The sequence below is a fragment of the Lacerta agilis genome, chromosome 1, assembly GCF_009819535.1.
Source record: "Lacerta agilis isolate rLacAgi1 chromosome 1, rLacAgi1.pri, whole genome shotgun sequence".
NCBI classification, from domain to species: domain Eukaryota; kingdom Metazoa; phylum Chordata; class Lepidosauria; order Squamata; family Lacertidae; genus Lacerta; species Lacerta agilis.
Window position 1 is genome coordinate 21,681,570 of NC_046312.1, and position 3,592 is coordinate 21,685,161.

Genomic DNA, 3,592 nt, shown 5'->3' on the forward strand with positions numbered 1-3,592 from the left:
CAGGGCTCTTCTGTTGTATATATCCAGTGGCTGGTAATTGAAATGAAATTGTTTCTGAATTTACAGCAGTGATGGGGAACTTACCTCCATGCATACCTCTGCAGGCCACATTTGACAGGTTGGGCAGGACCACCCAGCTGTCAAACACCTGATGTCACAGTGAAGTCAGGGAACCTTTTCTGACCCCATCGCCATGCTGTTTGAAATGAAAACATAGGGGGGGGGGGAGGTTGTGCAGCACTTCTCAGTCATTAACAAAAACATGATTGTGAGTGCTGGGGAAGCACTATGCACCAGCACCACACTACCCAAACATTGACAATCAGCTGGTTGTCAGGCTGGGGAAGGCCTTGTCTGCAATTCTTCCCAAGTGCCTCACGGTTTGATGGCGCATGGGAAATACTACACAAGAGGTTTTGCAGACCCTGCTGATCAACTGGAACACAGTGCCTACAAATCTCACTTTGCCCAAGTCTGCCTTTGTTTGCCCTACACCTGAGTTCATATATGACACCTGGTGTCGAGCAGGTGAGCTTTGCTCAGCTGAAACAGCCTCTTGGGCCACATTGGTTTCCCACTGCTGACTTAGAGTTTTCATTTAGTAACTTATCACAGCTAATGAGGAGGGTTTCAAGGGTGGAATAGGTAGAAGCTGCTCTGGTTGACTAGAGCCAAAGGATGTTGTGATTGGAATGTGTGGAGGGAAAGTAAGTAGGTGTTTCATTACAAAACCCGACTTCCTTGCCAATGGTTTTCTGTCACCATTTAATATTACTTATACCCATTAGATCCTTAATTTAATAGTAACTGGTAGTTGAGGGATATAAGCGTGGTACAACGTTAGTTGGATAGGGTTACTATATTTAACAAGTATACTAGTGTTTATTTATTAGGAGATTACACAGTGCACAAGCTTAATACAGTACTGTCTCTTTAAATGGGTATACACTTTGTTAACTAGTTATTAACACTTTAAATATCTACAGTAAAGGGTTTAGGGAGGTGGGAAATACAGTGATCAGACAAGCAGTTCTACCCAATTTTGATCTTTTTCAGAGCATTTTAAAATAACAGTTGACTCAGTATTTCTATTATGTCCTCCTCTGTGTGTGTGAACACTAACAATATAGTATGAGAGCTCTAATTTTAAAATAAGTGCCACCATCTTAAACAATGTTTACTTTTACTTTTATTGTTGTATTCTGCTGTATGTTGCCATAGAGAACATAAAGTATCAATATATGGTCTACTTAAGATGAGTTGACACCTGCTTTTCATTTTTTAATTTCTATTTTATCTCTTTACTTTGTAGTTGTTATTCATCCTGACAGATAAGCCAACTAAATCAAGCAGAAATTGAGATGAAACCATTGGAAAAAACTCCCTGAATGTTTCTCCTCTTTTTTGAAATGATTATTAATGCTTTCCTCAGTTAAACTGAAGTGTTAAATGGCTGCTAGGGAGGGATTTGTTTATAAGTGCTTCATTTTATTTTTACTGCTTCTCCCTCCTTTATCCTGTACTTGATTGCTGCCTAAAATCTTGCATAAAAGCACATTTTACAGTATGTCACTGATTACATTCTTGACTACATGGATTAGTCCCAGCAAGAGTGTAGGCATCTTGTGTAGCACTGTGGCACACCTTGAATCAAACATAGAATAAAGCCTTCTGGATTTTCATAGATGCTAAGCTGCTGCTAATGGACATGATGTGTTTTTGTAATGGCATACAGATCATACTCATTACTTTTAGTTTATTCATGCAAATGAATAAAATTGATAGTAGGGTTAACAATGCTTTGCTCACCCCAGCTACTTCTGGTATTGCCTCAAAATTACAATAATTTGTTATTCAAATAATTAGTTCTTTATATTTTATTTTACATATATGAATATATGTAGATATTGTTCTACATAGATAGTGTTCTCGAAGCGACTAGCATAAGTTTAGCCAAACTGCGGGAGGCAGTGAAAGATAGGCGTGCCTGGGGTTCTATGGTCCATGGGGTCACGAAAAGTCGGACACGACTGAACAACAACAGATATTGCAGGAAAGAATCACATCTAAGAAAAACGTATCTTTTTCAATTCAGCATTGGCATCCAGTTGTTGTTACATTGGTTAGAAAAACATCAAAGTCTCATTTTGAAAGGCAAATAAACTTCACAGTCTTTCTTTTGTAGTGTTTCCTCAGATGTGGTAACGCTTCAGTTTTTCATGTGGTAACTGTTTCACACCAACCATTTCCTATGTAAAAATGTGATAAAACCACAGCGTTAGAACCTGACCACTTCAGAAATAAATGTGAATTAGCTCTGTTATGATCTGTAATAAAGAGCCCCTGAAATCATGCTGGTTTTTCTCTCGGGACCTAGTTAGTTGCACATAGGTAAAGGTAAAAGGGACCCCTGACCATTAGGTCCAATCATGTCCGACTCTGGGGTTGCGGCACTCATCTTGCGTTACTGGTTGAAGGAGCTGGCGTACAGCTTCCGGGTCATGTTCCCAGCATGACAAAGCAGCTTCTGGCGAACCAGAGCAGCACACGGAAACGCCGTTTACCGTTTAGTTTAGTTGCACATAGTTCCCATTTAAATCTCACTGATTTAAACTGAACTTAAATATAACTAAATAGGTCTGGATGCAACCCATTATTTCTACAATATGTTAAAATGACCCATGTTTCATTTCCTCCATAAATAAAAACATTCCCTCAAATAGCAAACATGGATAGTGAGTGCCTATCAGTTTAGTAGTGACATGTGGCCACCCAAAAACTATTGTATATTTGGGAACTTCCCAGTAGTGTGGGGGGTGCATTAACTTGTAAATTATGATAACAGTGTTAAAAGAACAAAAAGGGTTGTGAGCTTCCAGGGCCTATGGTATGTTAGGGGGTTTCACTTGAGTGTTGCGGGGAATGGCTTGCTCAAACCCTTAAGTTGATTAGAATTTATAGGATGCATTTCACAGCCAATATCCCAGCTGCTAGTGCTGCTTCACCAAGTTGCCATGCCCTTGAAAAAAGGGGGGAGGTGGACAGGAGGGACTAAGTTTATTTCACAGGCAAAATTCAATGCCTCTGAACTTGACACTTGTCTCTTGAGGAAAGGAGATAAAAGATGGGATGCAGAATGTGTGTGTAGTTTTTGAGAATGTCAGGAAGCAGTGGTATTCTCCCCTTTTTTCTGGTGGGACGGGGTGGTGTCAAAAGCTCAAGTAATGTTCCATTATTAGTTCTGCATCTATAAAAGAGTTGGGAGGAGAGGCAGCAAACAAGAAGGGCTGGGAACTTTTGTTTTCCCACCTCAGTCTACATCAGCAGCTGTTGACAGCAGCAGAACTTGTTGTGAATGTTGTGATGTCTCAACATAAGCTAAGTTCTAATATTATTTATTCATTTATAATACAAAATGGATTCTGAACAGTTTTAATACAATGTGGTTTGGGGTCTAGACATCTAGTAGCTGTTGTTGATAGCAGCTGACAGCAGCCTTGACCTGTTTGTTCCTTGTTTTGTATGTGTGTGTTTGTGTGTGTAATAGACAAAGCTGGGAATTTTACACTGAAATGTTTTTGTGTTTTCTTAG